General features: G+C 43.0%; 1 protein-coding gene across 2 annotated transcripts in view; it reads left to right on the top strand.

Annotated features, from left to right (window-relative positions):
- Positions 1–336: 336 nt before the first annotated feature.
- LOC115174578 (leucine-rich repeat and fibronectin type-III domain-containing protein 2) overlaps positions 337–17837 on the top strand; it is a 179993-nt gene continuing 162492 nt past the window's right edge. For both annotated transcript variants that reach the window (XM_029733245.1, XM_029733244.1), the window contains exon 1: positions 337–1096. The gene's annotated coding sequence lies outside the window, so the exon portion shown is untranslated. The remainder of the gene's footprint in view (positions 1097–17837) is intronic.

The following is a 17837-nucleotide window of genomic DNA, read 5'->3' as shown; positions in this document are numbered from 1 at the left end:
AAGCAAGTGGCGTGTGAAATGATATTGCAAAACTCTGACTCAGACTTTTGCAAGTGGCCTGTGTGTCGCCCTCGCAATTTTACGGGGAACCGAAAATCACTTTGTATAGGGCTGTTAAATGCAAGCATGGTCAATCTTGAATCACTTAAATCTATTTTATATTGAAATATCTAGGCCTAATGTTTTAACTATGACTCCAAATGTGACATTTCAACCAAGGCATTTGGCATCATCTTCTGAATGCGCGCCTATAGACCCACTTATCAGTGGGCTGTGAAAAAAAATGCCGTTAGATGGCATGTGTGACAAAGAGGACGATAAAGCGCAATATGCGGTCAATGTTGGTCAAAGTTCAGATGGAACCCTGACTATAATAGTGTTGTAGGGGGCGAATGAGCGCGTCCTCCCAGCCTCTCACTGCCTGTCTCTCTCCTGCGGTTACCGAGACGCAGGCTGGTCGTGCCACCTAAATACCTCAACCAGCTATCTGCTGCTCTGCGTTATCCCCTCTGTGCCGCGGTGTACAGCTTGTGTGATTGTTGCAGAGGATTAGGCAACTCGTTTCTACAAGGTTTTGCTCTGAGCGCAAAATTATCCGCTATAGGTGTTTTGCCAAAAATCAACTAATTCTGAATTGAACAGTAGGCTATTGCTTTTTAATACATTTGTCCTGGTATGCTTTTAATCCTGTGCTATTTTTCAAGTATCTTAAGGAAGAATGGAAATCGATTCAAGTAAGGACGAATTACGATACATCCGAAATATAGGCTTACAGTAAAATTGAGTGAGCGTTTGAGTTTGATTGAATTAACTCAACATAGGCTACATTTGACCAGTTTCGCTGCACCAATATAGTGCCCGTCTTTCAAACTGCTGAGAGACTGGAGAGGTTGTCTCGCACTGAGTGAGTCGCTTTGGAACGCGCACTATCCACAGAGCGAGCCGGTGATGAAAAAGGTCGGGATGGCGATCAGTAGGCTAGCCTATATTGGACATTAAAAGCGATTTTGGAATAATGGTGAAGTGAAAATAAGATCGCCGAAGATGCAACATCTCCTTGGTAGAATACACGATGGACAAACGCCTGCCATGAATGGTAAGAAAAAGCACCTGTCCGTTTTGGGTGAGGTTTCATCACTATCAAGTCGTTAGAATGGCACATTGAAAAGTCCATTCATTTGTCTAAACATACTTTCTCATAGTAAATTATTATCAACATTTTCTATTAATTTGTGTGCAAATCATGGTGCCATTATTGGCAAAATATTTTGATGTTAGATGGAATTACTCTTGTGGTTGTTTAGGATATACTTCTGCATTGTATCATTTTTCACCCGCGCCCCTACCCTAGTCGCCTCCATGCCCCATGGTTAACAAATATTCAACACCCATGATCAAACCAGAATGTAAGATAACAATACCCATATTCATTCAGATTTTCGATTATTTCATAGAAAGGCAAAGGAACAAGTATACGTTTTTAGGGGACATATGAAAGGAGAATGAAATTGGACGTGATTATTATCTTAGTATGACCCCAGTGCAGATGAACGACAGTTATTGCTTGACTAACGAGCATTTCTAAATGCATGTTACTGACTATCTGGGCATGTTAACAATTTGGAGCCATCTCTGACCTTAACATATGAACCAATTTTGCACTCTCCTGTGCATGAATGCATAATACACATGTGACCCAGACTAAAGAGTGAACTGCTTGCATGGCTGGGATTTCTGGTTACCTTTCATCAATCTATTAAATAGGATTAGTCAACTTGGGAAAGCAACACTACTGGATACTGTGTTTATGGTACTTGCAGAGTAGCCCAAGTATTCGCTAGTTCTTGAAAAGGACTCCCTATTTCACATATTGAATTACTTTTGGGAAAGTAATCTGATTCAAAGTGTGGAGTCATCCTGAATAGGATGGGTTCCATTTGGTGGTGTAGATGGAAAGAGCACCATTGAAAAGAAACACCAAAAAAATGTGTTGGGTATTGATGTAGCCCATTCTTTTTACTCTCCATTTCAAGCGCTTATGCAATTAAAGTCATTTGTCCAATTTGCACATGCCCATGCCTGCACATGCCACAAGTCATTTGTCCAATTTGTATCATTCTAATGTTTTTTCGCGAAGGTTTTAGGGCTGGCCGATATATTGTATTTTAAGGTATGGATCCACATACCGGTATGGATTTTTACAGTACCAACTATAAATCTATTTAGATCACATTTTAAATAAATTAGAAGTTCTACACATTGGATCACTTCACTGTCAATTTTTATCCTCTGCCAAGGGATAATCTGCGGTGGAAGGTGGCCGAGCCACCTCGATGTTTGTAACACCATGAGACATCCCGAAAATTGTTCTTCACGCAAACACCTCTGTAGCGTCGGAACAGTTTGGCCTAGAAACTGCAAGTCCCACGGGACTCGTCTGAAGTCGGTACCGTCGAAGTGCCAACTTCTTTTTGTAGCGTCCGAACCGTTTGGGCTTCAAACTTTTGTGACCCTCCCCTCCAATGGCTTAGACTCTTAAGAATCAAAGGGATACTTTCGGATTCTGGCAATGAGTCCCTTTATATACTTCCCCAGAGTCAGATGAACTCTTGGGCACTATTGGCCCTGCTTCTGTGTCCAGTATCTAGTTGATGACCTTGACTCTCCTGTCAAACGCCATGCAGCCGCCAGTTCAAGAATGTGTGAAGAAAAATAATGAGCACCTTCCACAACATGTTCTCCAAACCTCCAGTTCTGCTTCTAAGATAGTTGTGGCACTGCTCCTAGATTCTCAGTCCTGCCAGAGCTGTGTGTGTCAGTCCACAGATGGGTTGGTCAGTACAGTATGGGTGAAGTGTTTTACAGAGGGAAGAAAGCCCTGCGAATACAGGGCCAACAATAGCTTTAATACCTGTACTGTGCATGCAGGAACACTAACTCCTTCCCTGGCAGTGCCAACTGTTCATGGCCAGAGCTCACTACAACATCACGCCAGGCTATACAGAAGGAAAGGGAACCTCGCTATAGTGCTTACTGCGAACCCACTGTCTGCTGTTTTAAGAGATGGCGTTTGCCTCACAGGGATTAGAGGCGTGCCTCTAATTGACTTAACATGAGCCATTTTACACCATACAACCCACAAGCACACTACAAACCCATGGTGACACATGCATGGAGATCCTAGCTCAAATCACCATGATGTGGTGGAGAGGTTAACCAATAAGTAACAGCCAATAAGACCAGAGCCAGATTCCGTCATTTTAAAATGTATGCTGCCTTGTGTGTAAAACAAATGCTGGGCTTAGCCCAATCAAACTGCTAATCTCTTGGTAATCACATATTAGGTACCCCACGTGAGTTTTGTTTACATTTAAGGTAGGCAACATTGAATATGTGCCTTGTATCTTTACTGAAAAATATTCAATATATTTGCAACCATCAGGGAACCGATTTTCTTTATCGCACAACATCTGTATTGCTAACTCATGCATTCATATGAATCCATCACCTCCTCCCCATCTGTATCTTGGGAGCCTCTGTGAATACACTGTAAATACAGCAGTTCTGTAAACAGTCACGTATTCTTATAATTGTCTTCAAATGACTACATTACAACCACTCTCATAAGTATACTTGATTCCTTATGCAGTTGTCATTTTTGGTCAATTGAATTGAATTACTTAATTTTTAAAGCAGAACTTCAGTATTCATTGTGAAATGGCCTGCGTGTTGGGTTGGATAGTGCCCAGGCAGACAGGTCTTTGGGCTCTCAAATAACACCTCTCTAAGCAGCCCCTGGGCTGGGCCTCTCAGAGGATCTGCTGGCTATAAATAATGGCACATATGTCGCCATGCTTCTGGCTGACGCACACTAAGCCCCATCCTTAGCTGCCTGCACAGTGCACTGGGACGCACAGTACAGAGAGCTCAATGCATGCACTGCTGTGTGGTATGACTGAGGAGCTGAGTGATAGGATATGTGTGTGTGTGAACGGTGGGTTTTGTGTGTGTGTGTGTGGGGGGGGGGGATTGGGGGGTGACATAGGCCTCAGGCGTGCCTCCCTCTTCATCTTTCTCGTCATATTTGTCATTCTTGTTTTATCACTATAACCTCACTCTATCACTGTTGTGTTCTTCATCTCCTCTCTCACTCTTACCCTCTGCCTCTCCACACCCACCCCTTCCCTTTCCTCCCACCCAGCTTGCACTCCTGACTGGCAGACTCTTAACCTGTCAGAGAAAGAGGTTACTGCCACTTTCTTTTGCCAAATATATTTCAGAGAATTTTATAGGCCCGTCAGCAGAAGGAAACAATAGCATCGCCATGGGACATGTAAAGACTGCTTGGTGTGCTAAGCACTGAAATCATGAAAATAGCATTACAGTTTTAAACCACAACACCAACCACAGGGGGACACACACAATTACTACAAAAATGCTGGCCAACAGGCCTGATATCAGGTGTAAGATGGGACAAAAAAAATGAATTCACAAGCTTTTCAGCTACAGGCATTCCCACAATGTCCATATACCAAGTTATAGTGAGTTAACACTTTCATTAATTGTCATTCCCTGACCTTAGAGGGACGTTTATTTTCCTCTAGTTTGGTTGGGTCAGGGTGTGATGTGGGGTGAGCAATCTGGTTTTTCTATTTCTTTGTGTTGAGCCAAGTATGGTTCCTAATCAGAGGCAGCTGTATATCATTGTCTCTGATTAGGAATCATACTTAGGCAGCCCTTTTTCCCACCTTTAGTTGTGGGATTTTGTTTTTATGTAGCTGCCTTTGAGCAGCCCCAGAACGTCACGTTTTCGTTTTTCTCCTGTTTGTTGTTTTGGTGAGTTTCATTTTCATTAAAAAGATGTGGAATTCCATGCACGCTGCGCCTTGGCTGATCTATGACAGGGAGTTCTAAGATGGCGATCGTGACAAAAGATCCCACCAAAAATGTACCAAGCAGCATGCCCAGGAGGAGCATGGATCCTGGGCTTGGGAGAAGAGAGAATGGAGGACGTCCTGGACCTGGGAGGAGGTAATGGCAGGGGATATGACCCTGCCATGGAAGCAGGTGGAGACGGTGCAAGCGGAACGGCGACATTACGAGGAGCTAACCCAACGACGGAAGCCCGAGGGGGGGGGGGGGGGGGGGGGCACACGGGCAGAGTCAGGGTGGAGACCTGAGCCAACTCCCCGTGCTTACCGTGGGGAGCAGATGAACAGTCAGTCACCATGTTATGCGGTGATTCGCACCGTATTTCCGGTGCGCATTCATAGCCCGGTGCGCTCTGTGCCTGTGCCCCGCATTTGCCGGGCTAAACTGAGCGTTCAGCCAGGAAGGATTGTGCCAGCTCAGCGTTCCTGGTCTCCGGTGCGTCTCTTCGGTCCAGGATATCCTGCGACAGCTCTACACACTGTGTCTCCAGTGCGCCTGCACAGCCCAGTTCGTCCTGTGCCCGCGCCCCGCACTTGCCGGGCTAAAGTAAGGATCCAGCCAGGACGGGTTGTGCCAGCCCTAAGCTCCAGACCTCCAGTGCGCCTCCACGGCCCAGTATATACTGTGCCAGTTCTACGCACAGTGTCGCCAGTGCGCCTGCACGGCCCAGTTCATCCTATGCCCGCGCCCCGCACTTGCCGGGCTAAAGTAAGCATACAGCCAGGACGGGTTGTGCCAGCCCTAAACTCCAGACCTCCAGTGCACCTCCACGGCTCAGTATACCCTGTGCCTGCTCTGTGCACCCAGTCTCCTGTGCGTCTCCCCAGTCCGGTGAGACCGGTTCCAGCTCCACGTAAGAATCCTCCAGTGATGATCTATAGTCCGAAGCCTCCAGTGATGATCCATGGCACGGAGCCTCCAGTGATGATCCATGGCCCGGAGCCTGTAGGAATGATCCATGGTACGAAGCCTCCAGTGATGATCCATGGTCCGGAGCCTGTAGGGATGATCCATGGCACGAAGCCTCCAGTGATAATCCATGGCATGGAGCCTCCAGTGATGATCCATGGCCCGGAGCCTGTAGGGATGATCCATGGTATGAAGCCTCCAGTGATCATCCATGGCCCGGAGCCTGTAGGGATGATCCATGGCCCGGAGCCTCCAGTGATAATCCATGGTCCGGAGCCTCCAGTGATAATCCATGGTCCGGAGCCTCCAGTGATAATCCATGGCACGGAGCCTCCAGTGATGATCCATGGCCCAGAGCCTGTAGGGATGATCTATGGCCCGGAGCCTCCAGTGATAATCCATGGTCCGGAGCCTCCAGTGATAATCCATGGCACGGAGCCTCCAGGGATGATCCATGGCCTGGAGCCTGTAGGGATGATCCATGGCCCGGAGCCTCGAGTGATAATCCATGGCCCAGAGCCTCGAGTGATAATCCATGGCACGGAGCCTCGAGTGATGATCCATTGCCCGGAGCCTCCAGTGATGATCCATGGCCCGGAGCCTCCAGTGATGATCCACGGCAAGAAGCCTCCAGTGATGATCCATGGCGCAGAACCTGTAGTGATGATCCACGGCACAGAGCCTCCTGAGACGATCTGCAGCCCAGAGTCTTCAGCGGCGGTCTGCAGCCCAGAGTCTTCAGCGGCGGTCTGCAGCCCAGAGTCTTCAGCGGCGGTCTGCAGCCCAGAGTCTTCAGCGGCGGTCTGCAGCCCAGAGTCTTCAGCGGCGGTCTGCAGCCCAGAGTCTTCAGCGGCGGTCTGCAGCCCAGAGTCTTCAGCGGCGGTCTGCAGCCCAACGTCTTCAGCGGCGGTCTGCAGCCCAACGTCTTCAGCGGCGGTCTGCAGCCCAACGTCTTCAGCGGCGGTTTCCAGTTCTGAGCCTCCGGCGATGATCCACGGTCTGGTTCCTCCGGCAACACAGCAGCGGGGGGATCAGCGGGTGGAGTGGGGGCAACGCCCGAACCAGAGCCGCCGCCAAGAATAGATGCCCTCCCCTATAGGTTCAGGTTTGTGGCCGGGAGTCCGCACCTTTGGGGGGGCGGGTACTGTCACGCCCTGAACTTAGAGACGTTTATTTTCCTCTAGTTTGGTTAGGTCAGGGTGTGATGTGGGGTGGGCAATCTAGTTTTTCTATTTCTTTGTTTTGGCTGAGTGTGGTTTCCAATTAGAGGCAGCTGTCCATCGTTGTCTCTGATTGGGAACCATACTTAGGCAGCCCTTTTTCCCTCCTTGAGTTGTGGGATCTTGTTTTTGTGTAGCTGCCTTTGAGCAGCCCCAGAACGTCACGTTTTCGATTTTCTCCTGTTTGTTGTTTTGGTGAGTTTCATTTTCATTAAAAAGATGTGGAATTCCATGCACGCTGCGCCTTGGCTGATCTATGACAGGGAGTTCGAAGATAGCGATCGTGACATTAATGGTGTAAATTCCTCCTGTAAATAAGGCATTTATAACACTTTTGATAATGCAACACCCATGAAGGTGTGATGACTGGTTTCATAAAGGGTATTATTAAAGGCCTTATGTATACCCTCTTGAAGTAATGTGTTTTCGTTATAGCATGGTTGGAACAAATAACAAAGAGTAGCATCATCTGATAGCAAAAATGTGGCTAAATATGAATTTATATCAGTCCCCTTCTAAAACTTAGCATGCATTTCAAAAGAGTGACAACATCGCTGGTCCATCAAATAATTATCATATACATTACTCTTACAGAATTTTCACTTGGGCGAGGATATTGGACATTTAATGAAAGCCTATTGGATGATACATTCTTCTGTCCTAGATAAAAGTTATAACTGACTTTTCCGACATAACATAGAGCAGATTGTATGGGACACTTTTAAATGTGCCTTTAGTGGCCATGCAATTCAATACTCATCTCTAAAACAAAAGCAATTTAGGTCAAAAGAGTCCTTATTAACAAAGGAAATAAAAGGACTAACAGTTCAGATATATAGCAATACAAACTGTACCATAGAGGCACAGAATATGTTAGAGGAAAAACAAAAAGAAATGGAGGAACTTATTCAAGAAAGATAAAGTGTAATGTATTCTAAAAAAAAAAGTGAACTGGATGGAATATTGGGAAAAATGCACCAAATTCTTTTTACATTTTCAACTTAGAAATGCTACCAAAAATAATTTACAGAAACTTCTTACAAACTATATATTCACCATTCAATATTTTGAAAGAGGATGTAAAGTACTTTAAGCATATGCTTTTGTTTCAGTCTCCTCCATTTCCACTAACCGAAGTCATTGTATGGATTTTTTTCTATTAATAATGTAAAATTAACATCTGTACAGAAAGACTCATGTGAAGGCCAAATTTCAGAGGAGGAACTTCTTGATGCAATTAAAGCCTTTAAGTCTGGGAAAGCTCCAGGGCTGGATGGCATAGCAGTTGAGGTATACCAAACCTTTTTTATGTACTCAGAGGAATGATATTAGTATGTTTTAACCACTCCTATAAACATTTTTGATGATCAGATACTCAACAAGAAGGCCTGATTTAATTATTACTGAAACAGGGGGAAAAAAATTATCTAGGCCATTTAGCAAAATGCATAGCGCATATACTGTAATTTAAAAGGTATTGTTGGATATTATTCATCCTAATCAGACAGGTTTTTTACACGGATGATAGGTTGAAGATAATATAAGACAAGTACTGGAAACAATTTAACACTATGAAAAATCTGGGAAACCAGGCCTGCTGACTTTGAAAAGTATTTGGTAAAGTACAACTGGAATTTATACATAAATGCCTGGAATATTTCAATTTTGGAGATTCTCTTATACAATGGGTTAAAGTTATGTATTGTAACCCTAGGTGTAAAATAGTAAATAATGGCTACTTCTCAGAAAGTATTAAACTGTCAAAAGGAGTGAAACAAGGTTGTCCACTATCGGCATGTCTATTTACTGTATTATGGCCATCGAAATGTTAGCTTCCGATCCAACAAAAATATCAAGGGGCTAGAAATCCACGGCTTAAAAGCGAAGGTATCATTGTACGCTGATGATTCATGTTTTCTTTTAAATCCACAATTTGGATTCCTCCAAGGTTCTTAGATACTTTTTCTAACCACTCTGGATTACAACCAAATTATGATAAGTATACTATATTACTTATTGGATCACACAAAAATACAAATACAACAATAAAATTGTCTGACGGTGATGTGGACATACTTGGTATTCAAAGGAATTATCTCACTGAAATATATTTTTATAGAAAGTTAGCAACAACAGATACGATCTTGATACTATGGAAAGAAAAATATCTGTCTATTTGTGGAAAAATCACCCTGATTAACTCTTTAGTCATATCGTAATTTACAGTTGAAGTCGGAAGTTTACATACACCTTAAACTCAGTTTTTCACAATTCCTGATACTTAATTCTAGTAAAAATTCCATGTCTTAGGTCAGTTAGGAACAGCACTTTATTTTAAGAATGTGAAATGTCAGAAAAATAGTAGAGACAACGATTTATTTTAGCATTTATTTCTTTCATTACATTCCCAGTGGGTCAGAAGTTTACATACACTCAATTAGTATTTGGTAGCATTGCCTCTAAATTGTTTAACTTGGGTCAAACGTTTCAGGTAGCCTTCCACAAGCTTCCCACAATAAGTTGGGTGAATTTTGGCCCATTCCTCCTGACAGAGCTGGTGTAACTGAGTCAGGTTTGTAGGCCTCCTTGCTCGCAAACTATTTTTCAGTTCTGCCCACACATTTTCTATAGGATTGAGGGCAGGGCTTTGTGATGGCCACTCCAATACCTTGACTTTGTTGTCCTTAAGCCATTTTGCCACAACTTTGGAAGTGTACTTGGGGTCATTGTCCATTTGGAAGACCCATTTGCGACCAAGCTTTAACTTCCTGACTGATGTCTTGAGATGTTGCTTCAATATATCCACAACATTTTCCTCCCTCATGATGCCATCTATTTTGTGTTGTGCACCAGTCCCTCCTGCAGCAAAGCACCCCCCACAACATGATGCTGCCACCTCCGTACTTCATAGTTAGGATGGTGTTCTTCGGCTTGCAAGCCTCCCCCTTTTTTCATCCAAACTTCTTGTGGATCAGTGGGATGCTAGCGTCTCATTTCAACAACTTCCGGTGAAATTGCAGAGCGAGAAATTCAAATGACAGAAATAGTGATATTTAACATTCATGAAAATACAAGTGTCATACATCAGTTAAAAGCTTAACTTCTTGTTAATCCAGCCGCTGTGTCAGATTTCAAAAAGGCTTTACGGCGAAAGCACAACATGCGATTATCTGAGGACAGCGCCCAGCACAAAAAAGCATTAAAAACATTTTCCAACCAGGCAGATGTGCTACGATAGTCAGAAATAGTGTTAAAATAAATCACTTACCTTTGAAGATCTTCTTCTGTTGGCACTCCAACAGGTCCCAGCTACATCATAAATGGTAATTTTGTTCTATAAAGTCCGTCTTTATATCCTCAAAAACTCAGTTTAGCTGGCGCGCTTCATTCAATAATCCACCGGTTTTCCTCCTTCAAAATGCATACAAAATGAATCCCAAACGTTACCAATAAACTTCTCCAAACAAGTCAAAGAACTTTTATAAATCAAACCTCAGGTACCCTAATACGTAAATAAACGTTACAAATTAAGACGGATAAATGTTATTGACATTACCGGAGATAAACAACAAAGTACGCGCATTCGCCAGTACACGTAACAAACACTACAGCCAAAATGAGAGCACTTAGAAAAACTACAAATTCTAGTTCATTTTTCCAAAAACAAGCCTGAAACTCTTTATAAAGACTGTTGTCATCTAGTGGAAGCCCTAGGAACTGCAATCTGGGAGGTTTTCCCTAAATATTAATAATGACAGCCATTGGAATCAATGGTGGGCTGAATCTTTTTTTTCTGGATGGTTTGTCCTTGGGTTTTTGCCTGCCATATCAGTTCTGTTATACTCATAGACATTATTTTAACAGTTTTAGAAACTTTGTGTTTTCTATCCAAATCTACCAATTATATGCATGTCATAGGTTCAGGGCCTGAGTAACAGGCAGTTTACTTTGGGCACGCTTGTCATCCAGACGTCAAAATACTGCCCCCTATCCCAAAGATGGTCATTATGGCCAAACAGTTCTATTTTTTTTCATCAGAGCAGAGGACATTTCTCCAAAAAGTACAATCTTTGTCCCCATGTGTAGTTGCAAACCGTAGTCTGGCTTTTTTATGGCGGTTTTGGAGCACTGGCTTCTTCCTTGCTGAGTGGCCTTTCAGGTTATGTCGATATAGGACTCGTTTTATTGTGGATATAGATACTTTTGTACCTGTTTCCTCCAGCATCTTCACAAGGTCCTTTGCTGTTGTTCTGGGAATGATTTGCATTTTCACACCAAAGTACGTTCATCTCGAGGAGATAACGCGTCTCCTTCCTGAGCAGTATGACGGCTGCGTGGCCCCATGGTGCTTATACCTGCGTACTATTGTTTGTACAGATGAACGTGGTACATTCAGGCATTTGGAAATTGCTCCCAAGGATGAACCAGACTTGTGGAGGTCTGAGGTCTTGGCTGATTTATTTAGATTTTCCTATGATGTCAAGCAAAGAGGCACTGAGTTTGAAGATAGGCCTTGAAATACATCCACAGGTACACCTCCAATTGACTCAAATGATGTGAATTAGCTTATCAGAAGCTTCTAAAGCCATGACATAATTTTCTGGAATTTTGCTTGCTGTTTAAAGGCATAGTCAAGTCAGTGTATGTAAACTTCTGACCCACTGGAATTGTGATACAGTGAATTATAAGTGAAATAATCTGCCTGTAAACAATTGTTTGAAAAATGACTTGTGTCATGCACAAAGTAGATGTCCTAACCAACTTGCCAAAACTATAGTTTGTTAACAAGACATTTGTGGAGTGGTTGAAAAACGAGTTTTAATGACTCCAACCTAAGTGTATGTAAACTTCAACTGTACCTATTTGCTTATGGCCTTACCTACACCTATTGACTTGTTTTAAATTATATGAGCAAAAAATCTTTCATTTCATTTGGAACGGCAATCCAAACAAAATTAAACGGGCCTATTTGTATAATTAATATGGGCAGATTAAATATTAAATATTAAAGCATAAAGGCTTCAGTCATACAAAGTTGTACTTAAATCCAAACTGGTAGTCTAGCAAATTAGCAAGAATGTCTCACCGAATGTTCAAGAATGGCCTTTTTCCCCTTATTCAGATTACAACCTCTCACTTTCAGTTAATTGAAAAGTAAATCATATATATATATATATATATATATATATATATATATATATATTAGAGGTCGACCGATTAATCAGAATGGCCGATTAATTAGGGCCGATTTCAAGTTTTCATAACAATCGGTAATCGGTATTTTTGCCGGTATATATTTATTTTTTAAACATTTTTTACAATTTTTTTACACCTTTATTTAACTAGGCAAGTCAGATTAAGAACACATTCTTATTTTCAATGACGGCCTAGGAACGGGGGTTAACTGCCTTGTTCAGGGGGGATTTGTTTTTGCAACCTTCCGGTTAGTAATCCAATCCAACGCACGAGGAGCCTGTATGGCAGCCTGCATACCTGTTACACGAGGGCAGCAAGAAGCCAAGGTAAGTTGCTAGCTAGCATTAAACTTATCTTATAAAAAAATGTCAATCTTAACATAATCACTAGTTAACTACACATAGTTGATGATATTACTAGTTTATCTAACGTGTCCTGCATTGCATATAATCGATGCGGTGCCTGTTAATTTATCATTGAATCATAGCCTATTTCGCCAAACGGGTGTTGATTTAACAAGCGCATTTGCGAAAAAAGCACTGTCGTTGCACCAATGTACCTAACCATAAACATCAATCCCTTTCTTTAAAATCAATAAACAAGTATATATTTTTAAACCTGCATATGTAGTTAATATTGCCTGCTAACATGAAATTGTGTCACATCTCTAGCGTTCATTGCACGCAGAGTCAGGGTATATGTAACAGTTTGGGCCGCCTGGCTCGTTGCGAACTAATTTGCCAGAATTTTACGTAATTATGACATAACATTGACATAACATTGACATAACATAACTCATAAGCATTCATTCAGACATCAATTTTGTGCGTTTTGCCAGCAGCTCTTCGCTGTGTTTCAAGCTGTTTATGACTTCAAACCGGGTGGGTATAATTTGTGGAACGTTCCAACAGGAATCTATTCCAAAAACTTTTTAAATAACAAGGTTGCCAAAAAACAACGCATACAAAGTTGTATAGTGGCAGAATAAGATACCGGGTAGTGAGTGGTATATTTCATTGCGTTTTTCACTCTACTTTGTATGCGTTGTTGGTTGGCAACCTTTTACTTTACGTTTTTTGGAACAGATTCCTGTTGGAACGTTCCACAAATTATACCCACCCCTTCAAGCCTGTCAACTCCCAAGATTAGGCTGGTGTAACCGATGTGAAATGGCTAGCTAGTTAGCGGGGTGCACGCTAATAACGTTTCAAACGTCACTCGCTCTGAGACTTGGAGTAGTTGTTTCCCTTCCTCTGCATGGGTAACGCTGCTTCGAGGGTGGCTGTTGTCGATGTGTTCCTGGTTCGAGCCCAGGTAGGAGCGAGGAGAGGGACGGAAGCTATACTGTTACACTGGCAATACTAAAGTGCCTATAAAAACATCCAATAGTCAAAGGTATATGAAATACAAATCGTATAGAGAGAAATAGTCCTATAATTCCCTATAATAACTACAACCTAAAACTTACCTGGGAATATTGAAGACTCATGTTAAAAGGAACCACCAGCATATGTTCATATGTTCCCATGTTCTGAGCAAAGAACTTAAACCTTAGCTTTTTTACATGGCACATATTGCACTTTTACTTTCTTCTCCAACACTTTGTTTTGCATTATTTAAACCAAATTGAACATGTTTCATTATTTATTTGACGATAAATAGATTTTATTGATGTATTATATTATGTTAAAATAAGTGTTAATTCATTATTGTTGTAATTATCATTATTATAAATAAAAAAAACAAAAATAAATCGGCAGATTAATCGGCCCTCCAATAATCGGTATCGGTATCGGCGTTGAAAAATCATAAATCGGTCGACCTCTAATATATATATATTTACAAAACATTATATGGGGGATTGGAAATGATGCAGAGAGTTACATTGATGGAAGCTACAATCTTTCTGCAAAATTTAAGCTGATCTACCACATTAAAAATGTTAAAAAATGTAGCCACCTTACTGAGCCTTTTTATATCTATACACTGCCATTCGTGTTCCACACTGCTAAGCAGTTTGTCAAAGCTGAGCTCTTGTGCATTGGCACAAATGATTTATCATGGTGTATATTAGTGATAGTGCAGAGATGACATCCTCCCTAAGTGTTTTGTGCTGTGAAGATATACAATGCCTTCGGGAAGTATTCTGACGCCATTACTAGATTAAATAAATACAAATCCTCAGGTATCTACATACAATACCCCACAATTACGAAGTGAAAACAGGTTTTAAAACTTTTGGGAAAATGTCTTAAAAATTAAAAACAGAAATACCTTATTTACATAAGTATTCAGACTGTTTGATATGAGACTCGAAATTGAGCTCAGGTGCATCCTGTTTCCATTGATGATCCTCGAGATGTTTCTACAATTCAATTGATTGGACATGATTTGGAAAGGCACACACCTGTCTACATAAGGTCCCACAGTTGATAGTGCATGTCAGAGCAAAACCAAGCCCTGAGGCTAAAGGAATTGTCTGTAGAGCTCCGAGACAGGATTGTGTCAAGGCACAGATCTGGCGAAGGGTACCAAGCCATTTCCGCAGCATTGAAGATCCCAAGAACACAGTTGCCTACATCATTCTTAAATTGAATAGGTTTGGAACCACCAAGACTCTACTTGGAGCTGGCCGCCCAGCCAAACTGAGCGATTGGGGGAGAAGGGCCTTAGTCAGGGAGGTGACCAAGAACCTGATGGCTACTCTGACAAAGCTCTGGAGTTCCTCTGTGGAGATGGGAGAACCTTCCAGAAGGACAATCATCTATGCCGCACTCGGGCCAATCGGGCCCTTGTGGTAGAGTGGCCAGATGGAAGCCACTTCTCAGTAAAAGGCACATGACAGCCTGCTTGGAGTTTCCCAAAAGGCACCTAAAGACTCTCAGACCATGAGAAACAAGATTCTTAATGCCATGTGTCACCTCTGGATGAACCCTGGCACCATCCCTACGGTGAAGCATGGTGGTGGCAGCATCATGCTGTGGGGATGTTTTTCAGCAGCAGGGACTGGGAGACTAGTCAGGATCGAGGAAAAGATGCACGGAGCAAAGTACCGAGAGATCCTTGATGAATACCTGCTCCAGACCACCCAGGACCTCAGACTGAGGCAAAGGTTCACCTTCCAACAGGACAACGACCCTAAGCAGACAGTCAAGACAATGTAGGATTGGCTTCGGGACAAGTCTCTGAATGTCCTTGAGTGGCTCAGCCAGAGCCCGGACTTAAACCCGATCGAACGTCTCTGGAGAGACCTGAAAATAGCTGTGCAGCAACGCTCCCCATCCAACCTGGCAGAGCTTGAGAAGATCTGCAGAGAAGAATGGGAGAAACTCTCCAAATACAGGTGTGCCAAGCTTGTAATGTCATACCCAAGAATACTCGATGCTTTAATCGCTGCCAAAGGTGCTTCAACAAAGTACTGACTAAAGGGTTTGAATACTTATGTAAATGTGATATCAGTTATTTAAATAATTGTTTTTTTAGCAACAAGTCCTAAAACCTGTTTTTACTTGGTCATTATGGTGTCTTGTGTGTCCATTGATGAGGGGAAAAAACGATTTCAAAAACGTCTGAATTCTCTCCGAAGGCACTGTATGCTGTTGCTAGGATGTGTTTGCTCTCATCTCTGGGTTGAGTGTTGTTTGGTGCTGTGTCATGAATGGTCAGAGTGCCCTCACTGTTGTGCCTGCCAGTGGAGGCTACTAGCCTGAATGTCAGTCAGAGCAGAAAAGGCATTAGACTAAAAGGCTCAAGAGATGAAGTATCCCCTGCACAGCACAGACAGGCACTGCACTCAACTATATAGGCCTAGCCTGGTCTCCCTAACTGCCTTATTCATCATGTTGGACAAGACAGCAGCAAGTCTAATTTGTCATTACAGCCACTACAATGTCTCCTCATCAGCCATTTATTCTGTCCTTGGACCAGTAGCATCCCTAAAACTGGGATTAGAAGGTCATGCCTGCCAGCCCACTCCATCACCCAGTGTACAGAAACATGTATGGGAGGAGAGGGGTATTCAAACAAAGGCATAGAGGTGGATTATACACAGGACGGAGATGGAGAAGATCTATTGAACTTATGCACAGATGCAAGATTAATTAGTTGAATTTTTGTGTCACTAACAAAATTTGCCCCCAAATGGTTAATCATGGCGTCTAATGCTAAAGGTGGGCTTATACATACAGTAGGTTCGGTTTGCTCCTAGCAGAACTTGGCTAGCCTAAACGAACATCTGTGCTCTTATTTAACCCAATTCAGGAAACTAGGTGCATGTCGCAAGTCACGACTTCACAGGAGAGCCGTTTGAATATATATATATTTTTTTTAATCAAAATGCGTTTTTGGCCAGAAATGCCTTCTCGAACATGTGAACTTTCATGTGCCTTAATAACAAAGTTGTATGTCATCTGTAAATACAATTGTTAAATTACGAGCCTTGTTGGTTAAGTCACAGACAAAAGGGAGCAGCCTTCCCACTAGCCATGATTGTTTGAGATAATGAGTGGGCTGGACATGCCGAGAGATGATTTGGGACTGGTCTGCCATATAGAATGCTTCTGTCTATTTGAGCTCGTCAGTCAGTAAACGTCTGCAAAAAGGCGTAATGAAATTGTTGCCAGCAGAGCTGGTTAGGCTGTTTTCATGTTATCCAATCATCGGCCAGAGCGTCAACTGTACGCTCCGAGAGTGAAACGAGATTTGTGGGGCTAAAGCTTAAGAGGGTGTGAACAATGCTGAATGGGTGTAGACAAAGAAGGTCAGACGTTTCTTGTAGTTGGTCACCAGGTTTGCACACATCTCAGGAGGGATTTTGTCCCACTCCTCTTTGCAGATCTTCTCCAAGTCATTAAGGTTCTGAGGGTGACGTTTGGCAACTTGAACCTTCAGCTCCCTCCACAGACTTTCTAAGGGATTAAGGTCTGGAGACTGGCTAGTCCACTCCAGGACCTTAATGTGCTTCTTCTTGAGCCACTCCTTTGTTGCCTTGTCCGTGTGTTTTGGGTCATTGTCATGCTGGAATACCCATCCACGACCCATTTTCAATGCCCTGGCTGAAGGAAGAAGGTTCTCACCCAAGATTTGACGGTACATGGCCCCGTCCATCGTCCCTTTGATGCGGTGAAGTTGTCCTATCCCCTTAGCAGAAAAACACCCCCAAAGCATAATGTTTCCACCTCCATGTTTGACGATGGGTATGGTGTTCTTGGGGTCATAGGCAGCATTCCTCCTCCTCCAAACACGGCGAGTTGAGTTGATGCCAAAGAACTCCATTTTGGTCTCATCTGACCACAACACTTTCACCCAGTTGTCCTCTGAATCATTCAGATGTTTATTGGCAAACTTCAGATGGGCATGTATATGTGCTTTCTTGAGCAGGGGGACCTTGCGGGCGCTGCAGGATTTCAGTCCTTCACGGCGTAGTGTGTTACCAATTGTTTTCTTGGTGACTATGGTCCCAGCTGCCTTGAGATCATTGACAAGATCCTCCCGTGTAGTTCTGGGCTGATTCCTCACCGTTCTCATGATCATTGCAACTCCACGAGGTGAGATCTTGCATGGAGCCCCAGGCCGAGGGAG

The sequence above is a fragment of the Salmo trutta genome, chromosome 35 (assembly GCF_901001165.1).
Source record: "Salmo trutta chromosome 35, fSalTru1.1, whole genome shotgun sequence".
Classification (NCBI taxonomy): domain Eukaryota; kingdom Metazoa; phylum Chordata; class Actinopteri; order Salmoniformes; family Salmonidae; genus Salmo; species Salmo trutta.
The sequence above is the reverse complement of the archived record's forward strand: the minus strand, read 5'-3'. Positions and strand labels throughout refer to the sequence as shown.